Source organism: Thalia democratica, chromosome 9, assembly GCF_965202585.1.
Source record: "Thalia democratica chromosome 9, ktThaDemo2.hap1.1, whole genome shotgun sequence".
Taxonomy (NCBI): Eukaryota; Metazoa; Chordata; class Thaliacea; order Salpida; family Salpidae; genus Thalia; species Thalia democratica.
This window is the reverse complement of record NC_139173.1, coordinates 30,710,409-30,721,039: the sequence shown is the minus strand read 5'-3', so window position 1 is coordinate 30,721,039 and position 10,631 is coordinate 30,710,409.

The window sequence follows — 10,631 nt, the reverse complement described above, 5'->3', positions numbered from 1 at the left end:
AGTTAATACTTCTTGTTTTTTATTTTTGTTTATATTATTTTGTTGTTACTAAGAACAATTTGTTGAAAGTTTTAAAGTTGAAAGTCGAAAGTCATTAAAAAACTGGGAATTCCGGAACATGTACAATCGGACCCTTTATAAAATGTCCTAAAATTCCTTTTGTTTTAGAACAGTTTTTGTTTAGTAAGTCTTAAATAGTCAAAAAAATGTTTGAGTCAGGCAGCTTGATTAATATATAAATAAAATAACTTGAAACTATGACAAGTTAAAATTAATTGATATTAAAAGTACATTTTACGTAGAACAAAATAAACACCTTGTTATGTTTGAGACAAACTAAATTTCAATAAAAGAACATTTTAGTAATTTTTTTTCTGTTTTTAATTTAAATCTTGGTTAACAAATGTAAACATTAACAAACTTTTACTAATTGAGTTAGAAATGATCGGGTTAAGAATGAGCAAGTCAGATATGATAGGGTTAGAAAATATCGGGCCAGAAATGATCGGGGTAAAAGTGACCGGGTTAGAAATGACCTCGGGTTAGAAATAATCGACTCCCCTAAATTTCAGACGCGTAAAATATAGTTTAACTTTTAATATCCCACCAGTTACACTTAAGGATTTTTTTACTCATTTCAAAATTCAGATTCCAGAAAATATATGGTGTAATTAAAAATTTTTGTGGACTCCAGATTTACAAGCTCGCTGACTGAAAATTACCCACCATTGGCTTAATAAATACATAGAGCCATAAAAGTGACGAACACCACTTTTATAATTATTCTTTTGTCAGCTACGTTTTACTTTATTTACTTATTTTATTAACATATGTTTCGCAAAACAATTTACAAAAAAAAGATAGACATTTGAAACTAATATAAACAAACAACAGTAAAATTGAAAATTTTTTTTGTGAAATCAATGACCTTTAAAAAGGTTTTATATTTACAATAACCTACCACCTAGGTTCACAGTTCCTAGAAACGAACTGCCAGTATGGTTCGCACTTTTTAGCCGAAAAACGTTGTCAGGGTTGCCAAAAAACCTGGAATTTCAAACCACTTTTACATGTTAACTTGTAAAATTTCGATTTGATACAAAAAAATAAAATATAGATAAAATTTTTTTGTTATCATCAACAATTTTTTTTCTAATTACACAACATATTTAAATAAGCTTTAAGATATCTTTTCAATGCCGTCATAATAAATAACACATTAGGTTGCTTCTATTTCCCGAAAGCTCTTTGTTATGTTCGACCACTTTGTGTACTAGTAATATTTGAGGTTGATTTATTTGTTCAGCTTTTATTGCAGTAGTTTCAAAGAAGTGGTCCACGAATTTGAATTCATCCGAATTCGGATCCAGCAGCTGAGCTTTGTATTTCCAACTTTTGTCAATTTCATCACCTAAATTCGAATATTCAATGTGTTTCGACTTGTTGAGTGTTTTTAAATTAAGTTACAACATAAAAAGCGAATAAAATATGGTTGCACGACTGTTCATATTCCGACAATTTAAAAATAAAAAAAATTTAAATATCACAATTCAAAAAATGATAAATATCTGAAAATATTTCTAATTAATATCTTAAGTCTTTTTGATTGGATTTTATTTTTGATATATGGCTGAAATATCTAAAATACAATAACTATTTTTGCATTTTAAACTATTTTCAATAATTTTTATACACTTATTTTTACTACCTTAATCTTATAATTTGACCTACAACCGTATTTTTATACAAATATGTATTGCTTTTGTTAGTTGTGCCCTTTAATCTTTTTTTCAGAATTTAAAATTGTCTGAATTTTAATTGTCATGTAATCGTAAGAACCTTTTGTAAACAAATTTTAACAAAATATTTGTTTAATTTTGGTCATTGAAAAAAGTTTCTTTAAATTGTGAAAACGTTAATGTCAAGTTTTAAAATGACTTACTTGCTGAAGTTTTAAGCTAGGTAAGAGTAGAAATAAGTATAATAAATAAATTAATTAAATCTTTTTAAATAAAATTTTGTGTTTGTATTTTGGATAATTACCTTAATATCTGGAGAGTTATAGAGACACAATTGAAAAAGAAGCTAAGAAAACATGATCTAGATAGAATTTTCGATCTAGTCAACAATTGATAAAGACATTTAAGTTTTACCTTTTAATGATACTTTTCAAATAAACAGATGATCTAACATAGTATAATTAAGTTTAAGGTTTCAAATTATTCTTTAGTAATGACCCTACCGTCATATGATCATTTATTTTAAGTTACATACGGTATAAGTTTATGTGATAATTTACTTTAAAGCGTTTATTACATTTTGTTATAAGTACATTTATAAGTATATTTCTTACAAGTTGCTAACATAATTTTACTATTAATAAAATACATACCTTCAAGTTAAAATGGTATTTTATTTCCGCAAACAGTAGCTATCATCAGAAAAACCGAAAAAAAAGCTGTTTTAATGGTTTTTGATATATAATTAATTATGTTGATAAATGTTTGAATAAGTACTAAGTAATTAAAATGAAACATTTAACCAAAAAAAAATTGTCATGTTAAACAGCATTTAGTGTGTTTAAAAGTGAAGTCAGACTGTTAATGTGAACCAGGCACGTGGCTTGGTACGTTTCTGCAGATTTGCAGAAACGTGTACGTGTACCTATGAACAAAAAAAATTGCTTTTATTTCAGCTTGAAAAGACTCTGTTTACTTAGCTTTAAGTATTCATTTATATTTAGTTATGCACTCCTGGAAGATAATTTTGACATGTATGTACTCTTTAGAATTTTTAGTGTCGTAAAAATTAAACAAATTAAATACATCCAAATTGTAACATTTAGCGCGTTAAAGCTTTAATTTGTCAAAAAGCTGCATTGCAAAATTTATTCTAATGGGAGCTGTAGCTTCAAAAATCAAAATCATACAGTTTTATGTTACAAAATTTTGCATAACTTGTTGTTACTATTGACTACGTTAAATGTTTGATTTTGAACACAATATAAATATTTTTAAATTAAATTGTGACTTTTTTGTACTTATTTTTAATGAATGTTTTCTGGGTTTACACAAGTGGCATGAAATAAAGAGTCATAGAGGGTGTGGAGCAAAATAAATTGCCTTGTATACAGTTATCACTCGTACTTCAACATTCCATTTTTGATGTTTTAACATAACTGCATATTTTCAGACTAAATTCAATAACATTAGAGGTAGTTTAAATTGCTGTGTTCCCGCTAGGACGTTATCACGCGTTACTTCAGATGTTTTAATTTTTGCAGATTCATAACTTTTTTGAGTTAGCTACGTCCCTGATGTGAACTAATAGTTATTTTAGGCCAGTGTACTTAAATTCTTGTTTGAGTTGAAAAACAGCTGAGTCAGCAAAAAAAAATTTGGAATTTTATTTATACCACTGTATTATCTTTAAAATTGAGGACGCTAAGCCTAGTACTATTTTGTAAGTTATGACTTTTGACTCCTTCGACAATGTGGCTAAAGATAGTTTTGAATAGTTTTCATTTAACTAAACTTAATTTCTATATCAATTGATGAGTTAGAAGAATAGAGTTTTTTTTACAGAGGTACAATATTGTATTTAAGTATCTTAAATAATTAAAAAAATATTTTCTTGTTAGATTATTAATTTTGCTATTAAAAAAAAAACAGCTGATAAGTTTACTATATAAGTATGTACCAGGAGCATACACTTGTTTTTTTGAATATTTTAATAGTAATATTTTAAAGAACAAAAAGCTTAATAATGGAATCGAAACTTTTGTAGGCTTAGCTAACGTTTTGCTTTCTATAAACATACATTGTGTTTAAAATTTGTCTTAAATATACCATGGTTTCCAATTTGTAAAACAAAAAGTAGTAGAAGTCAAATAAACTTGATTGTTTAAACTTTAAAGTCGTATAACTATATTAGTCTATTTTTATTTTATCTAATATAAATTTTTATAAAGTAAACTAATGATTTTTGTATTTTGTTACAAAACCTTTATAGAGAATTTCTACCTTGATAAATAAAAACAAAAATAAAAGGTTTAAACCGGAAACTTTAGACGTAGTTAATTTGATAGTGTTTCTATTTTGTAATAAACCGGGAACTTTAGCGTAGTTAATTTGATAGTGTTTCTATTTTGTAATTTATATATTTACATTAAACCTTTTGATTAAATATTATAAACTAGATGAAAAATAAAGAAAGTCTTATTTTAATGTGAAGGACTTTAAAAACACGGATTTGCTGAAATATAGTAATAGAAAAATGAATCGACTAATAGGCTATTTTACAGAAAAAACAAAAAAAAAGTTTAAGTTTTGTTTTCTTTTTCAGCCATCTTTTAACATTCAGCTTTACCTAAAAGGCTAACAACGTTTGTTTACTACTTAAATGTCCTTATAAGGTTTAGAAAATTCCCTTTCCTAATACTGCTATAAAAAGCAATTTATAGAATGAATTGCTATAATGATGCTATCATATCAAGAATGTAAAGTAAAATGCAACTTTTACACAAACAATTACTTCTTTTCACATGTATAAATCAACTGGTACCCTCCCTATGATACGTTATTAAAACAATGTAATGATTTAATCATACTTGTGTATTATGTGAAGTTTAAATATAGTTTAAAAAATAAGTTGTGCTTTTTGAACTTTAATCAATGTTCTGTTTTTGATAGAAAGTGTTGCCCAATGGCATAGGGGGTCTTAATGATGGTTTTAAAAACTCTTTGAGTTTAGCGTTGCAAGATCGAAACTCATGGCAGACACACATACAAAAAAAATTCAACTGAAATTTTTTATGAGGTTAATTCTTGTTCTTAAACTATTACAGCAAAAATGCTTTAATCAGTTCATGCAAAAAGTAAACTTTAATAGGTATAAAAACCAAGTAAGTAGTTAATTTTAGATTTTAATATACTTATTTCGATTTGATGTTTAAATTTTCAATCAATGCCACAAACACTCTTTACAATATTTTGTAACAATTTTTTTTGTTTGCCTATCATGTTATTTTGACTAAGACCCCTTTTTAGTTTTTATTATAAAAAAATATGCTGTTAAAAACAATAAGCTTTAAATAAATTAACATGACTTTTAATTCTTTTATTTTTATTTTTGTTGTGAAAAACAATCAAAACAAAATCTTTTATCTATAAATATTCTGTAAATCATAACATTATAAATATATGATTATATATGTTATTTATTAGACTATATAATAAACAAATAGATTTAGGTGACCGTTTTGTATAAAAAATATACCATCCCATATACTCTTAGTAAAGCTAAAGTTTATTAAAAAAGATTAATAGAAATTCAGAATTAAAAATTTTATAAGTATTATGATGTAGTAATAATGAAAGTTTTTGTGCAGCAAGTTCAGTTTAAAAAATACTTTGTTTTTAGTTTTGTTACTGGTTTAAGAATTTGTGAATTTTGTAAAGGTTGTATTAGAAAAATGATTTTAAACTGGTTGTGTTCTTAATTATACAACCTTTCTAAACATTTTCAAAATGCACAAATTTATAGCCATTGGGTAATATATGCTCTTTTTTACAAGTAAGCCTCATTTAGATAATTACTTTTTTATGTTTTATTAATTTAAACTAGTTTTGAAAAACAATGGTTCAAAACTGATTCAATGGGTTTTTTATAGATAGACCTAATAAAGAAATCAAAAATGAACTTTTCATTAAAAATCTATCATCTTAGTTTTTTGGTAATTGTCTTCTTAGTCAAAACTATATAAAATCAAGTTGTAGAAAAGTTTATTATTTTAAGTATGAGTAACTTTTGTTTTTTAAATTTTTGTCATAAAAAATGTTTATTTTAATTGTTTTATGATTTTTACTAATATTTTTTCTTATACAAAGAACATTTTCTGAAAGTTTGTGGTTTATTGAGTTTCCAAGTTAAGGCTATAGGAGGAGGAATAGGTCACATTTTTTACAACTCGATCTTAATTTGTTTAGTTTTATGTAAGTTGCTTTTTACAGACTTTTTAATATTTCAACTAGTTTTTAAGATAAAAGGCACAGTAAGTTCCTGAAATAGGAAAAAAGTCAAACATGAAATAAATAAATTTACTAAAAGTTTATCTTCTAAGATTTTTGAGATAAATCCATAAAATTTAAAGGAAATTTACCTTGCAACATTAAAGAAAATATGTATTATTAAATTTCACATTTATAAAAAAGTTTAAAACTATTTACTTAATTACCAAAAATTGAAATGTAGTATTTTTTTTGTTTATTAAAAAAATGCTCCTGACAGATTTTTCTAAATTTTGCAACAATTATTTTGCAATTAAATAATGTATTTATTTTACAAAACATAGAAGATGAAAATGTATTTTCAGTGATTTTTGTTTAATAAGGGCATAGGAGGTTGAAACACTTTTTTTATAATTAGGTTACCAGTTAGTTTTTACCCATTGTTAAAATTTGAAGTTACTTTTGAGAAATAAGTTTTTAAAGCCATAGAGGGGTTAAAAACTTTTTTTTTTACAAAAATTAACTTTGGCTTTTATATGAAAGCTTTAAATACAAACTACAAGCCAGTTTTTATAGAATTCAAAAATATTATTCAACTTTTGAGGGATTTTATTTTTTGTAAAACGTTTCCGATACAAATGTATGGACCGCAATTTTTCAGAAATTTTAAAATTCACTAAAAATCTATCTTCTCCTTCATTTTTTAAGCAATCTTCTTCAAATTTTCAGGAAATGTTCCTTATATTAAAAGAAAAAAAAACTTCTCCTATGAATTTCAATGATTTAAAAAATAAAAAATTTATCACAAAAATTAAAAAAAAGTGTTTACAATGTTTTTTTAAATTCTTAAGTAATTTTTTTTTTGTTATTGTGTTATTTTTAAAGATTAGACTGTGAAAGTTTGAAGAAGATTGCTTGAAAAATGTAGGAGGAGATAGATTTTAAATGAAATAGCCTTTTTTTGCTCTTTTAGTTTTCCTTTCCCATAGGGAACCTATTATGCGTCCTGACTTTGACTGGTCATATTACAAAAAATAATTCGAATTTTTTAAAACAATAAAAAGCATTTTAAAATTTAGAAAAAACTCTATAAAATAAGATCAACTTGTGATAAGCATGGCTAACCCCCCTATGGCCTTAATGTCAGAGAATTCAATAGGTACTTTATGGTAGGCACAAACTAGAAAAATAAAGTAGACTTATTCACTAAAAAGTTATTTTCTTTTATATTTTTTATAGATAAATACCTTAAATTTTCAGAAAATGTTTCTTGCCATATTGAGAAAAATCTCTAACAAGGAATTGGTATTTTTTGACTCAAAATATATATATTTATTCTTTTAAGACTTTATGCAAACTTAATTTTGGTCGAATACCTCGTCAGTGCTTAAATAATTTTTTTTATTTAAATAAAAATATATATTTCAAAGTAAACATAAGTTTATTTTTTTGGTCATAAGGCTTTTTTTTTTTAATAATTTTTTCTTCCATTTTTTTAAATATTGCAAAGAAAATTTCCTAAAATGTAAGGTGTTTATCTCAATAAAAGTATGAGGAGACACATTTTAAGTGATTTAGTTTTGTCCTCTGATAAGGAACCACTTGTACTCTATGACTTTGACCAGCTATATCTCAAAAGTTAGTCCAAATATTTGTTAATTGTGAAAAAAACTATAGCTTAGTTAAAGCTCCACAATTAATGTTGAAAAAAAAGTGATTTACCCTCCCATTTGGACTTAAATTCTGTGTAGAATTGAAGGAAAAGGAAGTTTGTTAGTAAACTATTCAAAGTAATGAAAATATAATATAATAGAAACCTAATTTAGATCAAACTTTGAACAAATCAAGAACTTTATAAATTATTTAAGGGCATAGGGGGGTGAATCACCTTTTTCACAATTTAGTCTTTTTTATTAAGTTTTAACTAAGCTACAAGTTTCTTTTAACATATTTTTTTAAATCAAGATAATATTTGAGATATAGCCGATCAAAGTCGGAGACTACAACAGGTTCATTATTGGAGGTGGAAGCTAAAACGGCAAATAACTAGAAATCACTAAAAATATAATTCTCAATGTTTTTCAAGATAACTACCTCAAACTTTTATTAAATGTTCCTTACAATATTTAGAAAATTCTTTTGGAACAAATTTAAAAAAATAAAAATTTTATGACAAAAAAATGTTTTTTTTTTTAATTTTCAGTTTTATAAAATTTGTTTCAATAGAATTATCTAAATATTGCAAGGAACATTTTCTAAAAGCTTGAGGTAGTTATCTTGAAAAACGGTGGAGAAAATATATTTTTAGTGAAATAGTCTGTTTTTGCAGTTTTAGTTTGTGCCTCCCATAAGGAACCTATTTTTGCATCCTACTGTGACCTCTTATATCTAAAAAATTACTATGAATTTTTAAAATCTGTAAAAAGCATTTTGTAGCTTACTTAAAATCAGTAAAACAAGATAAAATTGTGAAAAAATTGATTTACCTTCCCCTATGCCCTTAAAACAAATTGCCTATTTGTAAAGCATAGGTTGGTAGTATTTCATCAATAATGAGTCCAACTTCACAATAAAAGTCTTTCACAGGCTGAATTACTTAACTTTTTTGCTGACTTTCAATGGGTACTAAAATAAAGTTATAAAATTTTACATTTATCTACCAATCATGGAGTTACAACATGGCTACTGATAGTACTAACAGTTAATAAACAATCAATATAACTTTAACCAATCTAGTTACTTTAATGAAAATTGTTTGCTTATAGAATTTAATAATTTATCATATAATTTTTCAATGACATCTTCTTGGATGTTTACACTTTGAGATATATTCTTAATTTTTTTAATGAAGTTAGTCTAAATTTTTTATTTTATATATGAGTATTTTGCAGTATATTATGAAATACCAAGTTTATAAGGCTAATGATTTACAGTATCTACTTTGTGAATTGAAGTTTTTTCTAAACTCAAGTATACGTCACTAACTTTTATATATTGTAATATAAACTTTCTTTAACAGTATAAAAGTCTGTCAACTTTTCCTTAACAGTATAAAAGTTTAAAGATTATAACAACTTGGTATAAATTACCTTAAAACTTAAATACTTTTTTATAATTTTTGAACATTTATATAGTTGCATTGAGACTTCCTTTAAAACATAATGTATAAAGAATTTTAAATATCCGTTTGATTTCTTAATAAAAAAATAAAGATGTTGAGACTTTTTTAGCTCTTATTTAGTCAATAATCTAAAATCAATAATCTCTAAAAACTAAACTTTATTGAACTCAAAATGTCTATGGTATAGACAGGGTTGCCACTTGGTCAGGAAAAGTCAGGAAATCAGGAAAAGTCAGGAAATTTTTTTTAAAATAACAAAAGTCAGGAAAAGTCAGGAAAAAATGGGGGGTTTTGAAAAAAAGTCAGGAAATTTGATTTAAAAAAAAGTCAGATTTTGTCAGTTTAAATTTACAAAATTCCTTGTTTTGCAAAGCCTTCAAATGGTAAAAATTAAATAAAAGTCCTTTAAAGTCAGAAAAAAATTCCGAAGTTTTCCTAGAAATTAACAAAAATATTTAATTTTATTTCCAATGCCTTCACCTGGTATAAATTACAGGGTTGCCACTCGGTCAGGAAAAGTCAGGAAATCAGGAAAAGTCAGGAAAAATTTTAAAAAATGACAAAAGTCAGGAAAAGTCAGGAAAAAATGGGGGTTTTTGAAAAAAAGTCAGGAAAAGTCAGGAAATTTGATAAAAATAAAAGGCAAATTTTGTCAGTTTAAATTTACAAAATTCCTTGTTTTCCAAAGCCTTCAAATGGTAAAAATTAATTAAAAGTCCTTTAAAGTCAGAAAAAAATTCCAAAATTTTCCTAGAAATTTACAAAAATATTTAATTTTATTTCCAATGCCTTCTTCTGGTATAAATTAGTAAAATATCCTTTATAAAACTGCAAAAATTTTCTCAAAACATATTGAACATCTTTTAATAGTTTCAAGTGTTAGATGGAGTATTTTAGAATAAGTTTAATTTAAGAGTTTGATTTAGAAAAGTCAGGAAAATTTTGGTAAAATGTCAGGAAAAGTCAGGAAATTTTTCTCAGCTTGATCAGTGGCAACCATGAAATTAGTAAAACATCCTTTATAAAACTGCAAAAATTTTCTATTAATATATTGAACAAGTACCCTACTTGAACAAGCAGATTTTGTAAGCTTTTTAGTATTGATGATCTGTAGCAAGGACACTTCCATAGTGAAACTGTGATATATACACAAATTTTATCTAGCATAATTTTAGAATTAAAGTGTTTTTGTTTAAATAATTGAATTCTTTATAATTAAGCAGTTAGTTTAGTATTTTATGTAACAAGTTAATGTTTATACTTTACCTCTTTATAACTTTTTCAAAGTTGTTTAAACTTATAAATTAAGTTATAAGAGAGGTATATGCCAAGATTAAGTTTGCTTATTGTTTGTATTTTTTGTAGAGTAACTTAAGTTTTTAAAGTAAATAAGAGTATATTTATTTGATACAAATTTTATACTAAATGATAAGATGAAATATTTTATACAACAGATATATAGTTTACTTTTTTATGTCTTTTTTTACAGTTACTTAAGTATA